The sequence below is a fragment of the Miniopterus natalensis genome, chromosome 2 (assembly GCF_054644295.1).
Source record: "Miniopterus natalensis isolate mMinNat1 chromosome 2, mMinNat1.hap1, whole genome shotgun sequence".
Lineage (NCBI taxonomy): Eukaryota > Metazoa > Chordata > Mammalia > Chiroptera > Miniopteridae > Miniopterus > Miniopterus natalensis.
This window is the reverse complement of record NC_142082.1, coordinates 80,504,089-80,524,763: the sequence shown is the minus strand read 5'-3', so window position 1 is coordinate 80,524,763 and position 20,675 is coordinate 80,504,089. Positions and strand designations below refer to the sequence as shown.

The following is a 20,675-nucleotide window of genomic DNA, read 5'->3' as shown; positions in this document are numbered from 1 at the left end:
TCTCCATTATTTATGACATTAGATTTTTTGTTATAAAATATGTCTGATCACATCACTCCTCTTTTGTCTCTTGCTGCACAACAAATCATTCTAAACCATAGTGGCTTGAAACAATAATAAACATTTATTAACCTTATCACTTCTGTGAGTCAGGAATTCAGGCATGGCTGATTCAAGGTCTTTCAAGAGATTGCAATTAAAATGTTGGCTGGGTTGCAATTATCTAAAGGCTCTATTTGGGGCTGAGAGATCCACCTCCAGGGTGGCTCTCTCCTGTGGTTGGCAAGTTGATGCTGGTTGTTGGCAGGAGACCCCCAGCTCCTCCTCACATGGCCCTTTCCACAGGCTGCATGACTGTCCTTACATCATGGCTGCTGGCTTCCCTACCATGAGTGATCCTGGAGAGAAAGAGCCATGGAAAAGCCAACCTTTTTATGACCTAATTTCAGAAGTCACTAGCATCACTTTATGCGACATTCTATTTTTTTTTTAGAAGGAAAGCAAGGGGAAATAAGCTTCATCTTTTGGAAGGAAGACTATTAAAAAATTTACAGGCATATTTTAAAACCATTACACTTTCTAAAATTCTTTCAGTGCTTTCTACAATATTTATACCACTTTCTTTATAGCTTTATCCTTCAGCTCTGCCTAACAACTTATAGCTGTATGAATTCACTACGATTTCTTTAAGTCCAAGTTATTGTATATGCCATTCCTTTTTGCTTGTAATATCTGGCTTACTACTTTACTTAGCTAATATCTAACTTATCCTTCAAAACCTTATTCAGACATCAACATTATCAAAGTCTCCATTCTGATTCTTTACCTCTGCTACTTGCCTTCTATCAATTAGATTTAATATAGTTCAGCGTCTTCCCCACACGCTTTTGTTTAACTATTTTTCCTGATCTCTAATCTCATGCTAGTATCTTTTATCTCTGAATCTTAATTGCTTAGCATAGTTCCTGCCACATTTGTGGCAATATCTGATAATTAAGAGTTTATAAAATGAAGGTGTAAATACATTAATATTAGTGCCCAATTCTCAACAAATAAACAACCAAAATAAAGTGTTAAGGACTTTAACCAAATCAATTGACTTTAGGCTGTATGGGAAGAATTTGAGAAAAATGTGGAGACTGGATATAGGAAAGAGAGAGGGAAGAAAGAAGCAGAACAATTTGAGAGTGCCTAATTGAATATTAGATGAAGAAAAAAAGAAGAATAAAGAGAGAGGATAGTTAGATTAGTTCTGAAAATGCAGGTTTTAGAATACACGTGCTTCTTTTATACTTAAACATCTTAGAAAAAAAAAGTTCTGAAAGCCAGGAGAAAGATTACACCAGAGATAAATGTGAGAGATGTTATCTATAATTCAAGTAATTTCATTTTTCTAGATATAGAAGTAATCATAAAATATGAGAAAAAATGTTATAAAGTAGGAAGAGAGGCAAAATTCTTAAGTTACATGGTTTACTTCCCATCATTCCCTGGGTGTCACACACACCAGAGATTCTGGCAACTCTAGGCACCATTCATGAACTACTGTGGGTGAACCATTGGCCACTCCTCATTTCAATATACCGTAATTTACAGATTTTGTACAGTTTTTAATTGTTGTGTCTAATGTATTGAAGCTCAATTCAACTTAAATCATATTCTAAAGCACCACTTAGAATTGTTGATAAACTAATCAGTATGTTGGCCTGCCTCATATTCTAAGTTTATCTTATATTATTTATTATTTTTTTAAAATATATTTTTATTTATTTCAGAGAGGAAGGGAGGCTATTTCTTATTTTTTGATATAAAAAACCCCCACTATTTCCCAGAAGAGACTGAAGTTAGCTTATCCATAAATAACACCATCTTCATAGGCATGAGTATGTATAAGTAAAAGGGAGAAATGGGCTCAGACATCTGTATTTTTGAAAGTTAATCCAATTCTGCCACTATCCCATAAAAAATTGAATAATGTGCAGACCAATTTTGGGAGAAAATAAAATTTCTGGGCAATTTATTTATTTTTTCAATAAATACTTTTTAAAAAACCTTTTTGTTTTTTAAACTTGTAATACATTTTAGAATGTTCTCAATTCTATTTCCCTTGGAGATTCACTCTCCATAAAAATTCTACAATAGATCAGGCAGGTAGGAGAGGGTAAAGGGGGGATAGATGGTGACTTTACTTTGGGTGGTGAACACACAATTCAATATACAGATGATGTATTATAGAATCATATACTTGAAACCTATATAGTTTTATTAACCAATGTCAACCTAAAAAATTCAATAAAAATTTTAAAATAGAGATTAGGCTTCTAACCATTTCAACAACTGTAAACAAAGTCAGATGTGAAAGCCAGAATGAGATATATCAAAGAAACTTTAATCATTTTATCAGTTATTTCACAATTTCAAAAGCTGGAACAAGAGGTCATAATAGATTGTGTTACTTTCAATGTGTGTTTTGTCTCACATTATATTCTTAGCTGCCGGCAAGGATGGCCTAAAGCAGATGGCAGCCAGGAGAAGTTTGTCTTCTCCCCCTTCACTTTAAGCATTTCCGTTACACATGGGCTTTAGGCACACATTATATCTCTGTCTGACCCCTTCAGCCTGTGTCTCATTGAAGCAGCAACACTATAATGCATATTCCAGTGAGTTATGTGTGCTTTGTAAAAACATAGTGCAATTCACAAAGCTATCAATTCTTAGTCATGAAACAAAAACACCTGTCAGAAGAGTTTTATTTTATCTTCTTAATTACACCACTAATAGACAGACAGAAGACAATGCCATAATTTCAGAGGACAGCTTTACACAGCAGGCCTGTTCCAGGACATTCAGAATACCATAGGCTGCCTCTGATCACTAATTAGAGAAGCTCCTCCACAAACACCATAAATCAGTTTTCATCAGAGAACTGTCCTCCTTTGCATGTGGGAAGGTTCTGCATCTGTTAGCACCAAGGTCAAACCCCACAGCAATTACATCTGCCCAATAGTACCTGGACATGGCTCATGGCTAGGGTAGGTACTATTTTCCTTATAGTTCTGAGATGATAAAAAGGCTTATTGGGTACTATTTTGTCTATTACATTTGTAGACACAACCTCTGGTGCTCATGAGACTGGGATATGTTTGGAGGATAAGTCACAAAAGAACATGATCCCTCACTGCACCAAATCTGTGAGTTCCTTTTGAAAAGTACAAAACTAGACTTGAGATTTCCTGGTGAATTCCATCTAATTTAATAGGTCTAAGCCAACCTAACAACCTAACACATAGTGTGCTTGGACAGTGTTGGGCCTGTACTGCTGGGTGGACATATTCAACAGTGCTCTTAATAGCTTCATTGTTTTATGAACCAACTCATGGAAGAAATGTAAGCATTAAGCACTGATATGAGCTGAATTAAGTCCTCTGAAAAAATCATATGTTAAAGTTCCAAATGCAGCGCCTTAGAATGTGATCATATGTGGAGACAGCATTTTTAAAGAGGCGATTAAGCTAAAATGAGATAATCAGGGTGGGCCCTACTTCAATAAGATTGGTGTCCTTATAAGAAGAGGAAATTACAATACACCTAATTAGAATACAGAGGGAAGAGCATGTGAAGATATTGGTAGGGAGAGACAGCCATCTACAAGACAAGAAGAGAGGCCTCAGGAGAAATCAACTCTGTTGGCACCTTGACCTTGGACTCCAGAGTTTGATCTTAAACTCCAGCCTCCAGAGCTGTGAAAAATAGGTTTCGGTTGTTAAGCCACCTAAACTGTGGTAGTTTGTTATAGGAGCCTTAGCAAATTAATAAAAGCATTTTCTAAAATCTTTTGTAAAAATATATTCTATAAACAGGTTGTGATCATTTGATGAGCATATGTCTCTAGAGGAATTGAAAGAAACAAGAACAACATTTCCTGTTTCAGGCTATACACAAAGTTCAGCAGTTTTGTTTTGTTTTGTTTTCAATCCTCACTCAAGGATATGTTTAGAGAGAGGGAGTGAGAGAGAGAAAGGGAGAAAGAGAAAGAGAGAGAAACATTGATGTGAGAGAGAAACAGATCAATTGCCTCCCTCAGGCTGGCCCTGGTCTGCAACCTAGGTATGTGCCCTGACTGGAACTCGCAACCTTTTTGTGTACTGGATGGTGCTCCAAACAACGAGCCACCTAGCCAGGTCCAAAGTTCAGCAGCTTCTTTTCTTTTTTTAAAAAAAATTCATCTTTATAGTTGAAGGTTTTACAAATGTCATCCTTTTTTCCCCATTGATTCTTTCCACATTGTACCCCTCCCCGCAGGCCTTCACCCCACTATTGTTTGTGTGCCTGGGTTATGCATATATGCATATAAATTCTTATGTTAATCTCCTCCCCCCTTCCCTTTGAGATTTGTCAGTCTGTTCCATGCTTCTGTGTCTTTGGATCTATTTTGTTCATAGTTTATTTTGTTCATTAGATTCCACATATGGGTAAGATCATGTGACACTTGTCTTTCTCTGACTGACTTGTTTCACTTAGCATAATAGTCCTCAGGTCCCTCCATGCTGTCTCAAAGGGTAAGGGATCCTTCGTTTTTACAGCTGCATGGTATTCCATGGTGCAAATATCTGAGAAGATGCTTGATGTGATTTCAATCTTCTTGAACTTGTAGAGACTTTTGTGTCCTAACATGTGGTCTGTCTTTGAGAATGTCCCATGTACACTTAAGGAGAGTGCCTATTCTACAGCTTTGGAGTGGAATGTTCTGTAAATGTCAGTTAAATCCATCTGATCTAGTGTGTCATTTAGAGTCACTATTTGCTTTTTGATTTTTTTGTCTGGAAGCTCTATCCAGTAAAGTCAATGGGGTGTTAAAATCCCCTACTGTGACTGTATTGCTGTCAATCTCTCCTTTAAAGTCCTTCAAAAGTTTTTGTGTGTTTTTTTTCTTCAGCCTGTGTGAGCCTTTTGTTCTGAGTTGGGTCTCTTGTATACAGCATATATTTTGGTCTTATTTTCTTATCTATTCAGCTACCCTATGTCTTTTGATTGGGACATTTAATCCATTTACATTTAAGGTTATTATTGATACACTTATCTATTGTCATTTTCTTTCTTTCTTCTTCTTTTTTTTTTTTTGTTGCTTTGTACTGTTTATTCCAGTAAATGCTGTAAGATTATATTCCAGATTTTTAAGGAAAAAAAGATAAGTCAAGCCTGCAAAATACCGCTGTCTCAAGTGTCTACAATGCCAGTATGAAAATAAGTTACACTGATATATCCAAGTTTTTTATATGCAATGATGAGCACAAACATTAATAGAGATAAAATACTGATACAATTGACACCCAAAATAACATATGCAATTATTTTCCATCACCTACAATACTGTAGTTACAATGATACTCCAAGTAGAAAACAAAGTAGAAAATCAAAAGTAAAAAATCAAAACCCCAACTTCTGTTTCATGTAATTAGACTTACAAAGAAATTAGAAGGCTAAGGAACAACTAATTAATCACCCAATTTCACAGCTCTCTGAAGTGGCAATCGTTATATAGCAGCTTACCTATGATACATTCAAGATAAATGATACAATTTATTACTTGCCCATAAGCTAAAACAGAGCCTGTTTAAAACCTTTCCTTAAATTCCACCTCTGTACTACAATATACCTGAGGTCTATACAAAAAAGTAGTTACTTTTTATATAGGAAATGGATGATTAAGTCATTGGTGCTGTAAAACAACTTCATTTAAACATCATCACCATCACCAAAAAAATGAAAGAGAATAGTAAAGGAAGAACCCAAGACACACTTCCTAGGTAGAAAAGCATGTAATTTCTGTCCATGACAGAATGTATTTATTATTATTAATATTATTTTAAATATATCTTTATTGATTTCAGAGAGAGTAAGGGAGATTGAGAGAGAAGCATAGAAACATCAATGATGAGAGTTGTCATTGATTGGCTGCCTCCTGCACACCCCCGACTGGGGACAGAGCCTGCAACCCTGGCATGTGCCCTGACCAGGAATCAAACCTTGATCTCCTGGATCCTAAGTCGATGCTCAACTGCTAAGCTATGCCTGGCAGGGTTGATGGAATGTATTAAGTAAGCAAACACCACCAACAAGCAAAACAAGTACTACAATGTATAAATACTTAAAAAATACACAACCGTCTCTCATGCATAAATGAAAAATTGCACACAAAGAACTCACATCTTTTCAAGCTTCGATAGTAAATATTCTGCTACTTCTTATTAAGTACTGCATGGTTTGCCTAAGCTAAGATGAAACCACATCATGAATCAATGAGCAATTTGCATTTTCTTTCATTATCTAATCAAAGTCATGCCCACTGCACCTCTAAATATTTTATAAATCCAATTATACAGCAAACACTCCAAAAATAAATTTGGATTGTATTGCAGTTTTACTTAACAGTATATAAAATGCTGTGTTGTGACAGATATTAACTATCCATTAGATACTGAATCAATTTTTCTTAAGCACTACTAACTGCTTGCTTTTCTTTAAGCTAGATCATTCTGAAAAATTAGCAGAATTCAGCTATTGCAAACATGCTGCCCTCTTAGGAAGGAAAAAAAAACCAGCTACAACCTGAAATCATATCACACTAAACCAAAAATGAACATTACTCTATCAAAAGAAAACTAAAGAGTACATCTGATTTTTAAGTGCTGCAGTCCTCAACATTTATATATAGGTAATTACATTAACAACGTCAAATATTTAAGGCACTGTGTGTGGGAACGGTTTACAATGCAGCTGAGATTATTAGAACAACAGTTAAGAGCAAAGTCTAGGTAACATTTTGCCCAAACAAAGATACACGCAAATGTAAAGAACAATAGCTCAGTTTCTTAGGTAAGTGACCCAACATATACACAGATTATACAATTCACTTGTATGCTGTAATTTTGACATATGTGCACTTGTTGCTCTAAGTCTGTATACAGAATGGCTTCCCAAATGTGGACATGTGTTGCGCTAGTTAGAAGGCAATTTTATAAAAAATAGGAGCAAAACTGGACTTCTGCTCCCATAAGTCACCTGTCTAGAGTTACTACATAAGAAGATAACATGATCAAAGACAAGTTATACCAAATGTGCAAAACACATTAAAAGTGAGGTGTTTTTTAAAGCTCAAAGTTGTTTAAATTGCATCCAAGTCTACATGATTCAAAAATAATTTTCTTGTGAATGGCTAATATTTATTAAATATCATGTTTTTATTTTTAATCAAATGTTCCTATCATTGAGATTCCTCAATATGCTCCTTTTGAGTTTTCACATATATGGATACTGGTTGAGTTTTGTTGGACTCAGTGGAAATCCAGTATACACAGGTGATGCTGTAATGTAAGAATGTGGTGGGAAGATTGGTTTGTACTGAGTCTGATGAATGGTTGGAGAGGGTAACAGGTGGGGATTTATGCCCACTGGGACCTGGTGAAGTATGCCACTAGGGTGAGATATATATTGTAAGTTGGATGCTGTAACATAGGTCTTAAGGTACATGGAGAGGTTAGGAGGTGGGCCACTGGGACAGCACCACTGAGGGTAGATGATGATGGGTACAGAAGCAGAGCAAGCTGTCCTACAAGGTGCACACTTCCAGCTAGGTGGGCATGCATGGCTGTGTGATTGGAGCTTCCATGAGAAAGAGTGAATGGATTACTGGTAACACTAATAAGGATATAAGCTTGCTGTATTCGATGTCCAAAGTTACCATTCCACTCTTGATGCCCAGATTCGAAGTGCTGAACCTGACTGAAATTCAAATGCTGCTCCTGGAATGCTGATGTCAATTTTTGCTGACAGCTACCCCTGTAGAAGGCTGGTTCAATCTCCCGGGAGCAGCTCGTCCTTTTTTAATGGATGGCATACAGAATCTGTGTTTGCCATATGCTCATTGGAATTTAACCCATTCTCTAGTCCCACTGGTGGTACCACAACAGCACCAACAGCTGGTTTGGTTTCTGTGTTGGCAGAGGGAACAAGTTCAATGTTCTAATGAGTGTCCTCTATAAAACTGCTCTCTGCAAATGGACTGTCATGTCCCAAAGAGTCTGATGTTAGAGAGCCATCCAGAGTATTATAACCACTTTCCTGCTCTTCATCTGACATAGTGTTAGGTCTTTTGCAAGGGAGTGGGCTGGACTACCCTGAGGAGCTGGTGTTCAGAGTACTATCAGGACTACTTACTGAACACATCTGACAGATATTCAAAGTGCTCTGGCAAGCCTCACAATCTAGACTACCTTTACATTCTCTGAGATAATGTCTCTGTGTCTTCTCTTCCTCATCAGTGTCACTGCAGTACTTGGGGAGCCTGGGATGATGATGGTTTGCCAGCTGTTTGTCTGAAACTGATGAATCAGAGTCCTGCCTGACAGATGTTTCACAACAATTTCTTGCCTCTCTTGAGTTATGATTGTCCCGTGTGTCTATACAACTTACTTCCTCTACATCTTTCCCATTTATTATCTTTGGAGAAATAAATGCAGAACGTGGATATTGGTATTCTGTAATGCATAACTTCTGTTCTGGCACAGTTTATTATTCTTGGAAGTGGCAGGCTGAGGCTAAACAACATGTGCAATGTCCACACTAATTGGCTGAGGAACCGATGAAGTTTAGAATAGGTTGTGGCATCACTGAGCTATAATGATTGCTGTGTGAAATCAATTTCCCCCAATCTCCAACCCTTTGTGAACCAGCCAAACTCTCAGAAGTTAATGTAGTGGTATCAGGAGCCAAGGGTGTTACCTGTTGTGAGGCAGATATCAGCATCTGCTGTGTTCTACCAGACTATGATCATTTTATTTCTTTATGTCTATGTTTCTAATTCTCTCTATTTCAACATCTTATTACAGCAGTCCCTTTAACATCTCTTGCAATGCTGGTTTGGTAAATTCCTTTAGCCTTTCTTTGTCTGGAAATCTCTTTATTTCACCATTTATTTTGAATGATAGCCTTGCTGGATAGAGTAGTCTTGGTTTCAGATCCTTGTTTTGCATTACCTTTAATACTTCATGCCATTCCCTTCTGGCCTGTAGAGTTTCTGATGAGAAATCAGCTGACAGCCTTATGGGAGCCCCTTGGTAGGTGACAGATTGCTTTTCTCTTGCTGCCTTTAAGATTCTCTCTTTGTCTTGGATTTTTGTCATTTTAATTAGGATGTGTTTGGGCATGGGCCTCTTTGGGTTCTTCTTGCTTGGGACTCTCTGTGCCTCCTGAACTTGTGTGACATTTTCCTTGAACAGGTTAGGAACGTTTTCTGCCATTATTTCTTCAAACAGGTTCGCAAATATTGTTGTTTCATGTTGTCCCACAGCTCTCTTAAACTGTCCTGTTTTTTAATTGTTTTTTCTTTTTGGATCCCTGATTGAGTGATTTTTTTCTATGCTGCGTTCTAATTTGCTGATCTGATCCTCAGCGTACCCTAACCTTTTGTTCATTCTTTCCAATATTTATTTATTTATTTCTACTATATCATTCTTAATTTCCTTCATAGTTTCCACTTCTTTTTTCATGCTGTTGAGCGTCTTTATGATCAGTATTCTCAACCCTATATTTGATAGATTGCTTATTTCCATTTTATTTAGCTCTTCTTCTGGTGAATTCTTTTGTTCTTTCATTTGGGGCTTATTTTTTGTCTCCCCATTTTGGCTGCCTGTTTGTATTTGTTTGTATGTATTAGATAGATCTACTAGGACTCCTAGTCTTTTCGATGGTCTCTGGTGCAGGCCAATGTCAGATGCTGTTTGTGACTGGCCTTGAGTACCCTATTTGAAGTTTTCCACACCCTACAGCTTCTGGTTTCCTCTTCTGGGGCTGGGTGTGTTTGGACAGGACCAAGATGCACACCAAGGTCTGCTTTTCTAAGCTCTGGGTCCAGAAGCAAATCAGGCAAAGACTCAAAGCACCCAGAGGCTGTTACTAAGTATCTTAATGAGTCTCAGGCTGTAGAAACTCCATGGGGTGGGACCAGAGGTTTTCCAGCAGGGTGGGGCAATTGCTTCCCCTTCAGGCAAAAGCTGCTTGGAAGGTAAATGTCTTCCTGAGAAAGATGTCCTCTGCCTTATAGGGGAATGACTCAGCACCCAGGTCCAGATGGGTGTCCTCTGAGACCTATTCCCCCAGTCAGTCCCCTGATTCTCCTCACACAGCTCTAGTCCACTCTGCCCTCCTTCTACCAGAGCCCGAATGAGTGGCTGCACATGAAATTTTGTGTGTTGGTCCTTTAAGAGGGTGCCTGCATTTCCAGCCATCTCTCCCTGGCAGACAAAAACCTTGCTGCTTTTCATAGCAAGGTGTTATGTGGGCACCTTTCTCAGTTCTGGTGCTCTGGGCTAGGTAGCCTCACTTGGGGTTTAGACTCCAGAGTTCTCAGTGGGAACCCCCCACAGCTGATACATCCCTCCAGACCTTCAGCTACTGCCTGTGGGAGCCCAGCCAGACTTCTCGCGCCTCCATACTTCCTACCAGTCTCTATGCAGTCTCTGCTTTAGGTCCTTGGTTATGAGTGTGCTCTCCAGCTCATCTTCAGTTGTAGTTGATTATTCAAGATGTTTTTTTCTATATTTTACTTGTAATTCCAAGTTTGGTCCTGGGAGAGTGTCAGTGTAGCTTCCACTCAATCTGCTGCCATCTTGGATCTCCTCCAGCAATTTCAGTTGAATTGGCTGCACAAATTAGTAACAATTTAGTGCAAAAGATGAGTAGGTTTACTTAAGTTTGTAGAAGTATCTTTTAGAAAAAAAATAAAAGAAAAATACTATTTAAAATTTTTTGGAAAATTGTTTTCTAACAATTTTTTTTTACGTTAAAATGGTCAAAACTACTGCTTTGGTTTAAATTGGTAGGCCTCTTATAATAGTAAATTATGTCTTCTTTGGAGTGCTGTTAACTTTTTCAACATAAGTTATAAAATACTTTAGACTTTCATTCTCACCCAAGATATTTGCTACTTATTTACTCTCTTCCTGGCATTGAGCATGGACACTGAGCATGGAGATGAATAAGACCCTTCCTAGCCTCTGAAAGCTCATAGCCTTAGGGGGAAGAAATGGCCTGGCTGGGCGTGGCTCAGTGGTTGAGCGTCGACCTGGGATCCAGGTGATCAGGGTTCGATTCCCGGTCAGGGCACATGCCCGGTTTCGGGCTTGATCAATGACTCTTTCATCATTGATGTTTCTGCCTCTCTATCTCCCCCTCCTTTCCTCTCTCTGAAATCAATAAAGATATATTTAAAAAAAAAAGGGGGGGGGGGGGAAGAAATGTAATCCACCAGGTACAGCAGTGTAATCACTGTACAAAGTGCTTGTGGGAAAAGGGAAGAGATCAAGAATCCATCTGAAGCATACTTCACTGAGACAGAGATGAAAAGTATATCACTGTGAAAAAAATATTTTGTACCCAGTGAAAATTATTAGACTTTCAGCTCTGGTGCCACTTCTGTAAAGTGAAGATAAAAATACATTCCCTATTGAGACTTTAGGAAGAGTTTGTGTAGTAAAAGTATCTAGTACATAATTTATACTCAACAGGTTTTCTTCCTTCTTAGTGGTTTTCCATCTTATCTTCTCCTCTTTCCCCATTTTCTGTTCTTTCTCCTTGCTCCCCCCTTTCTTTTCTCCTGTTCTATTTCTCCTTCTTTTCTTCCCCCTTCTTTTTTGCCTGACATTACAGTCTTCTTCCAGTTTGTCATCTATTAGACACCCTTCCAGAAAAAAAGCAACCTAAGTCCTTGCGAAGGCACCAATGAATCAGTCATTTAGGTATTCGCCAAAACTAGAGTCATGCTTTTTGTTTATTAGGCCTAATTATACCTATTTTACAAATAAAAATTAAAATGAATAAATGAAATAGGAGATTCTTGTCACCAAGAGACCCAGCCACCAGTCAGGGGGCTATTGTCCACATCCATTTGTTTTTTTCCTCTAAACACTGTTATACAACCTCATACCCAGCATGTAACCAACATGGTACTACACTGATTTCAGCCCTCTACTGGTGGTGATAAGGGAGGGGCATATACTAGAAATAGAATCACAGTTGTTTAATAGCTACTAACTATAAAGAAGAGATTTTCTTACAGACCCTGGGAAGCTGAAGGGCGCGTTACAAGAAGGAGAACAGGCTCTGGAGGTAAGGTATCCCCAGAGCTCTGATGAACCTGTAACCCAAAGGAAAATACATTTTAAGCACAGATCAAAGACAGTACCTATCTGAAGGGAGACAGCATTATGGGCTTATCTTTTCCATGGCTAATCTTTGCAGGAAAAATGGTAGAAGGCAGACCCTGAGAGCTCACTAACTTTAGATTTTTCCCCCCACCCTCTAACGATATATAAGGGCTCACTTGAAATGAAATGTCAGAGTGGTATTTTTGGGGTGTTACACCTGCTATTCTCTCAGATTTCCAGTTATCTGATTAATAACTGTACCACAAATATTTAATCCTGTCTCTACTTATTTGATGCTGGTAGCAGCACGCAGCTGGACCCTTTTGTCTGGTTTCAGTGGGGTCTCTCCTTTAGTTTCAAGTGTCCAAAAGAAATGTAGCTCAAATGTTTAGAGCACATATACAAATGGTATGATTTATAACAAAATATTTATTTCCAGATGGGGTAGATATTTAGGCACATTTTATAACATCTCTTGGAGTTTAAATGATTGCATGGTGAAGTCCAACAAACACTTTATTACCATTTGTTTTTAAATTTTTTTTTAATTTTAATTTTAATTTTATATATCTTTATTGATTTCAGAGAGAGGAAAGGAGAGCGAGAAAGAGAGAGGGAGAAACATCAATGATGAGAGAGTCATTAATCGACTGCCCCCTGCATGCCTCTGACTGAGGATCGAGCCCACAACCTGGGCATGTGCCCTGACCAGGAATTGAACCCCGATAGCCTGGATCCCAGGTCAATGCTCAACCACTGAGCCATGGCTGGCCGGGCATGCATTGGTTCCTTATAACGTTGCATGCATTATGTTAATCAATTTAATCGCAATGATAAAAAATTATATTTTACAGAACTTCATTGTGTGATTTATTTTATTTTATTATTTAAAATGTATTTTATTGTTGAAAGTATTATAGATATCCCCTTCCCCCCCTTTAACCCCCTCCATCTCCTGCCCCCTCCCTAGGCCATCATGGCACTATTGTCTGTGTTATGCATATATGCATATAAGTTCTTTGGTTAATCTCTTCCCACACCCCCTCCTGCCTTCCCTCTGAAATACATCAGTCTGTTCCATACTTCAATGGCTCTGGGTTTATTTTGTTCATCAGTTTATTTTTTCATTAGATCCCACATATAAGTGAGATCATGTGATACTTATCTTTCTCTGACTGGCTTATTTCACTTAGCATAATACTCTCTAGGTCCCTCCCTGCTGTCTCAAAGGATAAGAGATCCTTTTGTTTTACAGCTGCATAGTACTCCATTGTGTAAATGAAACATGTTTTTTTTAATCCATTCATCTACTTATGGGCACTTGGGCTGGTCCCAGATCTTGACTATTGTAAAAAATGCTGCTATGAATATAGGGGTGCATATAGCCTTTCTGATTGGTGTTTCAGGTTTCTTAGGATATATTCCTAGAAGTGGGATCAATGGGTCAAATGGCAGTTTCATTTTTAATTTTTTGAGGAAACTCCACACTGTTTCCCATTGTGGCTGCACCAGTCCACATTCCCACCAACAGTGTACTAGAGTTCCTTTTCCCCCACATCCTCACCAGCAATTGTTGTTTTTTTGTTGATTTATTGATGATACCGACATGGCAGGTATATGGTGGTACCTCATTTTTGTTTTAATTAGTATATCTCTGATAATTAGTGACATTGAGCATTTTTTCATATATCTCTTGGCCATTGGTATTTCCTCTTTGGAGAAGAGTCTGTTAGGTTCTCTGACCATTTTTAAATTGGATTGTTTGTTGAGTTATATGAGTACTTTATATATTTTTGAAATTAACCCCTTATTGGATGTATCATTGGCAAATATATTCTCCCACACAGTGGGTTCCCTTTTCCTTTTTATGCTGGTATCCTTTGCCGTGCAAAAGCTTTTTAGTTTGGTGTAGTCCCATTTGTTTATTTTTTCCTTTGTTTCTCTTGCCCTAGGTGATGTATATGTGAAAATTGTGCTATGTGAGATGTCTGAGATTGTGCTGCCTACATTTTCTTCTAGGGCTTTTATGGTTTCATGTCTTACATTTAAGTCTTTTATCCATTTTGAGTTTCCTCTTGTGTATGGTGTAAGTTAGTGGTCTAGTTTCATATTTTTGCATGTACCTGACAAATTTTGCCAACACCAGTTATTGAAGAGACTGTCTTTACTCCATTATATGCTCTTGCCTCCTTTGTCAAATATTAATTGAGCATAATGTCTTGGATCAATTTCTGGGTTCTCTGTTAAGTTCCATTGAGCTATATGTCTGTTCTTGTGCCAGTACCAGGTTGTTTTGATTACAATGGCTTTGTACTATAGTTTGATATTCAGTATTGTGATCCGTCCAACTCAGTTCTTTTTCAAGATTGTTGTGTCTATTTTGGGTCTTTTTTGGTTCCATATACATTTTTGGAGTGTTTGTTCTAGATCTGTGAAATATGCAGATGCTATTTTAATAGAGATTGCATTGAATCTATAGATTACTTTGGGCGGTATGGACATTTTAGTGATGTTAATTCTGCCAATCCATGAACATGGTATATTCTTCCACTCGTTTCTATCTTTTCCTATCTCTTTTTTCATCATTTTGTAGTTTTCTGAATACAATTTTGTTACTCCCATGGTTAAACTTATTTCTAAATATCTTAATTTTTTTGTTGCAATGGTAAGTGGGACTTGTTCTTTTAGTTTCTTTCTGAGAGTTCATTATTGGTGTATTAAAAATGCCATCAATTTCTAGGTGTTGACTTTGTATCCTACTACATTGCCAAATTCATTTATTAAATCTAGTAGTTTTTGGGTGGGGTCATTTGAGTTTTCTATGAACAATATCATGTCATCTGCAAATAATGACAGTTTAATTTCCTCCTTTTCAGTTTGGATGCCTTTTATTTTTTCTTCTTGTCTGATTGCTGTGGCTAAGACTTCCAGTACTATGTTGAAAAGGAGTGGTGAAAGCAGACATCCCTGTCTTATTCCTGTTTTTAAAGTAAATGATTTTAGTTTTTGCCCATTAATTTGATGTTGGCTATAGGTTTGTCATATATGGCCTTTATTATGTTGATGTATGATCCCTCTATTCCCACTTTGCTGAGCCTTTTTATAAAAAATGGATGTTGGATTTGGTCAAATGCTTTTTCTGCATCTATTGATATGATCATGTGATTTTTGTCTTTCAATTTGTTTGTGTGATGTATCACAATTATTGATCTGAGAATATTGTACTAGTCTTGCATCCCGGGAATAAATCCCACTAGTCATGGTGTTTGATCTTTTTAACATATTGCTGGATCCAATTGGCTATTATTTTGTTGAGGATTTTAGCATCTATGTTCATCAGGGATATTGGCCTGTAATTGTCTTTCTTTGTAGTGTCTTTATCTGCTTTTGGAATTAGGCTAATGCTGGCCTCATAAAAATAGATTGGAAGTGTTCCTTCCTCTTGGATATTTTGGGATTGGTTTGAGGCAGATAGGTGGTAGCTCTTTGAATGTTTGGTAAAACTCCCTTGTGAAGCTGTTTGGACCAGTGCTTTTATTTGCTGCGAGTTTTTTTAAATTTCTGCTTCAATTTCACCAGTTGTTATTGGCCCATTCAGGTTTCTTGATTCTTCCTCATGGAGTTTTGAAAGATTGTATTTTTCTAGGAATTTGTCCATTTTGTCCACATTGTCCAGCTTGTTGGCATTTAGTTGTTCATAGTATTTTCTTACAATCCCTTGTATTTCTGTGCTGTGGGTTGTTACTTCATCTCTTTCATTTCTGATTCTATCTATTTGGGTCCTCTCTGTTTCTTGATGAGTCTGATTAAGGGTTCATCAATCTTGTTTATCTTTTCAAAGAACTAGCTCTTTGTTTCATTGATCTTTTGTATTATTTTTTTAGTCTCTATGTCATTTATTTCCACTCTAATCTCTATTATTTCCTTCCTGCTACTTACTCTGGGCTTTTCTTGTTTTTCTCTTTTTTATTCTTTTAGTTGTAGTGTTAGATAGTTTATTAGAGCTTTTTCTTGTTTCTTGAGATAGGCTTATAATGCTATGAACTACCCTCTAAGAACTGCTTTTGCTGTGTCCCATAAATTTTGGGTTATTGTGTGTTCATTTTTTCCTCCCAGATGTTTTTGATTTCTTCCTGGATTTCATTGGTAACCCATTCATTGTTTAATGACATGGCATTTAACCTCCATGTGTTTGAATGTTTTTGAATTTTTTATTGTACTTTATTTCTAGTTTCATGGCATTGTAATCTGAAAAGATGATTAATATGATTTCAATCCCCTTGAACTTCTTGAGACTTGTTTTGTGTCCTAAAATGTGGTCTATCTTTGAGAATGTCCCATGTGCACTTGAGAAGACTATATTCTGCAGCTTTGGGGTGGAATGTTCTGTAAATGTGAATTAAATCTATGTGATATAGGATGTCATTTAAGGTCTCTGTTTCCTTGTTAATTTTTTTGTCTGGAAGATCTATCCAGCGGTGTAATTGGGTGATAAAGTTCTCTACTATGACTGTATTGTTGTTGATCTCTCCCCTAAAGTCCTCCAAGAACTTTTTTCTATATTTAGGTGCTCCCGTACTGGGTGCATATATGTTTACAGTGTTATATCCTCTTGTTTTATGGATCCCTTTGGTATTATGTAGTGCTTTCTTTGTCTTTTTTTATGGCCTTTGCTTTGAAGTCTGTTTTGTAAGATATAAGTATTGCTTTGCCTGCTTTTTTTTGTTTCCATTTGCATAATTTTTTTTTTTTTCATTTCTTCACTTTCAGTTTGTGTGAATCTTTTGTTCTGAGGTGGGTCTCTTGTAGACAGCATATGTATGGGTCATGTTTTCTTATCTATTCAGCTACCCTTTGTCTTTTGATTGGAGCATTTAATCCATTTACATTTAAGGTTATTATTGATAGATACTCATTTACTGCCATTTCTCCCCCCTCCCTTCTACCTATGTTACTCTCTTTCTTAATTTCTTCCTCTTCTTAAAGCACTCTTTTTAACATTTCCTGCAATGCTGGTTTGGTGGTAATGTATTCCTTTCACCTTTTTTTTTTTTTTTTTTGGTCTGGGAAGCTCTTTATTTCTCCTTGAATTTTAAAAGATAGTTTGCTGGATAGAGTATCTTGTTTAGGCTCTTGTTTTTCCTTACTTTGAATACTTCATGCCAATCCCTTCTGGCCTAAAGTGTTTCTGTTGAGTATTCAGCTGACAATCTAATGGGTACTCCTTTGTAACTTTCTGTCTCTCTCTTGCTGCCTTTGGGATTCTTTCTTTGTTTTATGGTTTGTCATTTTGATTTTGATATGTCTTGGAGTGGGTCTCTTTGGGTGCATCTTTATTGGGACTATCTGTGCTTCCTGAACCTGTGTGTCTTTTTCTTTCACCAGATTAGGGAAGTTTTCTGTCATTATTTATTTAAATAGGTTCTTTATTCTTTGTTCACTTTCTTTTCCTTCTGTTATCTCTATGATGTGTATGTTGTTAGTTTCATGTTGTCTAAAGTTCCCCTAAACGATCCTCCTGCTTTTTAATTCTTTTTTCTCTTTGCTGTTATAATTCTGTGTTTTTTCTTACCTTGTCTTCTTCCAAGTCACTGATCTTCTGCCTCATTTAATCTACTTCTGATTCTTTCCAGTGTATTCTTTATGTCAGATACATTTCCATTCATTTACAACTGATTCTTATTTATTGTTTCTATTTCTTGTTTCATGCTGTTGTATTTCCACTGTTTCTCAAAATTCTCACTATGTTCCTTGAGAATCCATATAACCATTACTTTGAACTCTGTATCTGATAAATTGCTTGCCTCCATTTCATTTAACTCTCTTTCTGGAGTTTCCTTTTTTTCTTTCATTTGAGGGTTGTTTCTTTGCCTTCCATTTTTGCTGCCCTTTGTATTTTTTTTATGTATTAGATCAAATTGCTATGCCTCCCCATCTTCGTGGGATGGCTTTATGTATTAAGTGTTTTATGGGACCCAGTGATGCAGTCTCTTAGATGTCTTGAGCTGGGTGCTCTAGGAATGACACTTGTTTCAGTTATTTGGGCTCTCCTGTTGTAGTTGGGTCTTGAATGCTGTTGTCCCATTCATTGGAGGACTCTCCTCTCAGGTTTCCTGACTGTGAGGCTCACCCCTGACCATGTCATGCAAGCTGTTGTGCAGGTGCAGTCTCCAGGTGTTTTCTGTCCTTCCTTGATATACATATCCTCCTCAGCTGGACCTCAATTGGTAATTCTTGGTGAATGTTTCCCAATTTAGCTGTGTTTCCAGTCTGGCCATGGGAGGAGGTGCAAGAAAGGTCTGCCTATATGGTAGCCATCTTCTCCCTTCTCCTGTGTGATTAATTTTAGTACTGTAGACAACAGATTTACTAGTCTCTTATTTCTCACAAGAAGGGAAAATTCATTACTAGTTTTGTAAATGTTAAGGAGTTTTAGGTCTATAAAGGGAAATTTTGCTAAGAATTTTTCAGAAGACATGAATATTAAAAGTAAGAAAATTTTCTACATGATATTTTAAAATACTACTAAATTAGTCATGAGGGAGGGGAATCAGAATTTTGTTGCACTTTGTTATGCACATTTTATGGTATAATATTCTTTTTATTTTGAATTACATATTTTATGGAGTGGAGAAGGTTTGAAAGGCCCCACAGTCTTGCCAGAGGTTGGTAAAAATCTTAATCTGACCACGCCTTGAGTCATTATCAAGCAGATAACCCCTAAGTTACTTAAAATTATAGTTTTGCTTATAGAAGAGAAAAGTATGCTTAAAATATATATGGAATATGGGAAGATAAAAGTAGTGCATTAAAACTGGCTTGGGGGCAAGAACTGTGTGAGACCAAGAAAAAGAGACACAAAGCAGTAGGAACATTAGAACAGAGATTCTTCAAAGCAAAAGATGAGAATCTCGGTTTCAGTTATCATGTGTTATAATGGAAAACTGCCCTATCACTCTGGCAAGAAACATTCATGATAATTTTGATTACTATTAAGAATAGATTAGAGGAGAACTTATTTAGAAATGAGTTTTGCAAAGAAAGAATAAAATCACGAATGTAAAAGATCACCAAGGAAGCACAATCACTCCCTAAATCTGGACCCTCCGGGAAAGCCCTATTACTGGGCTCTGCCTCTTTAGCCCTATTCCCTGAAATTTCCTTTACTAGCACCCAACTGTTGAATGCTTTAAAACTGAAAACTAGATTCACTCAGTTAATATACTGTGAGTGTCTGAAACATAAGAAGAATACTAATGTTTTATAGTGTCTATTATGTATAAACAACATTCTAAATAATTTATGTAAATTCACTTAATGTTACCAGTATGAAGTAGTTCTCAACTTTTACTATCCCATTTAAAAAATGTGGATTGTAAATCACTGAGGCACAGAGGACAAAAGTAACATGCTTAATGACATGCAACTGGAGGGAGGCAGAATTGCTAATTGGACCTAAGCAGTCTAGATTCAGAGTCCACCTTTTAATTGCTTAACTATCCCATCTCTCAGTGGAAGTAAGATATGTGTAGTCTTTTGAAATCATAATGATACATCCTAGATTTTCTGGTCATCCTGTTTTCAGGCATTCTGCTCATTGCACCCACATAAATTTCAGTATTGCAGACATTTTCTGTCATGCATGTGTCAAACATACAACACATGTTTGTATATGGATGTAGAAGTTCCATTCACCAAATGTTGCAATTTTAAATGTCCCAATAAAAGCCATTCTATAGTTTTGATTATTTACTTTTGTGTGAATAAAATGTTTATGTTCATAATTCATTAGCATGAAAGCATCCAACCTGTGTGAATCTCAGTCTCCTTATGTTTAAAATCAGAGTGTTATACCAGATGATCTTCCATGGCCAATGTTTTGTATTTCACATCTGTTCAGTTCCATTTCTGTTGAAGTAACATGTAATCAGCCTTCTAGGATATGGCTGTGAAAATCTATTCATATCCTCTAAGGTCCAACATAACATATTCCTAGAGGTAATTGAATCCGCTGAAATCAATGAGTCATTGAACACCTGTAACTCCCCATGGATTAATTACCAACACCATTGTTAAGACTGTTTTGTTTGTGCTTAAAAAAAAGTTATTGTGGTTTCACTTTTAATTTGGCAGCAATTGATATTAATTCAGACAGTACAGTAGCTGATATTAATTCAGATCATATAGTATACTCATTTGTCTTTTCTGACTGCCATTTCCCACAGGTTACCTGATTATCCTACCCACAAGACAACAGAGCGCACCTCACTTGTAAGGTAGCAGATGAACAATACTCAGTGATTATATACTACATGGAGAGTGAAGGTCATTCCTATTACAGTCAAGATGACTTGTAATAGAGAAAAAATAATTCATTTAAATAAACCTGAAGAGCCCTAGCTGATTTGGCTTAGTGATTAGAGAATCAGCCCACAGACTGAAGGGGCCTGGGTTCAGTTCTGACCCAGTGCA

General features: G+C 37.0%; 1 pseudogene; it reads right to left on the bottom strand.

Annotated features, from left to right (window-relative positions):
* Nucleotides 1–7,299: 7,299 nt before the first annotated feature.
* LOC107536985 (homeodomain-interacting protein kinase 3 pseudogene) lies at nucleotides 7,300–17,811 on the bottom strand (annotated as a pseudogene).
* Nucleotides 17,812–20,675: the final 2,864 nt, after the last annotated feature.